Source organism: Myodes glareolus, chromosome 20 (assembly GCF_982192425.1).
Source record: "Myodes glareolus chromosome 20, mMyoGla1.1, whole genome shotgun sequence".
NCBI lineage: Eukaryota > Metazoa > Chordata > Mammalia > Rodentia > Cricetidae > Myodes > Myodes glareolus.
The window spans coordinates 8,804,536-8,805,245 of NC_142045.1; the positions used below are offsets into that span (position 1 = coordinate 8,804,536).

At 46.8% G+C, this 710-nt stretch overlaps 1 non-coding gene across 1 annotated transcript; it reads left to right on the top strand.

Moving 5' to 3' along the window:
- Positions 1 to 206: 206 nt before the first annotated feature.
- Positions 207 to 506, top strand: LOC148118772 (signal recognition particle RNA). The gene has a single exon (XR_015735809.1).
- The last annotated feature ends 204 nt before the right edge of the window (positions 507 to 710 follow it).

The following is a 710-nucleotide window of genomic DNA, read 5'->3' on the forward strand; positions in this document are numbered from 1 at the left end:
AGTTGGATCTCTGAGTTTGAGGCCATTTTGGTCTACAAGAGCTAGTTCCAGCACAAACTCCAAAGCTACAGAGAAACCCTGTCTGAAAAAGTCCAAAAAAAAAAAAAAAAGAAAAGAAAAGAAAAGAAAGGAAGAGAGAGAGAGAGAGAGAGAGAGAGAGAGAGAGAGAGAGAGAGAGAGAGAGAGAGAGAGAGAGAGAAAGCCTCGTCGGGCGCGGTGGCGCACGCCTGTAGTCCCAGCTACTCGGGAGGCTGAGACAGGAGGATCGCTTGAGTCCAGGAGTTCTGGGCTGTAGTGCGCTATGCCGATCGGGTGTCCACACTAAGTTCGGCATCAATATGGTGACCTCCTAGGAGCGGGGGACCACCAGGTTGCCTAAGGAGGGGTGAACCGGCCCAGGTCGGAAACGGAGCAGGTCAAAACTCCCGTGCTGATCAGTAGTGGGATCGCGCCTGTGAATAGCCACTGCACTCCAGCCTGGGTAACATAGCAAGACCCCGTCTCTAAAAAAAAACAAATAAATAAATAAAAAATAAAAATAAATAAAAAAGAAAGCCTGTATTGAGTTTAAAGAAACTGGTGTTAGTGGAATTCTCAGTGCGAGAGAATATCCTCTAGCTGATGACTAGGTAGACAAATGTGGCACACCGTGAAAGACTGTTTAGAAATAAAAATATGGACTCCTGCTGACATAGAAGACACTAGAGTCC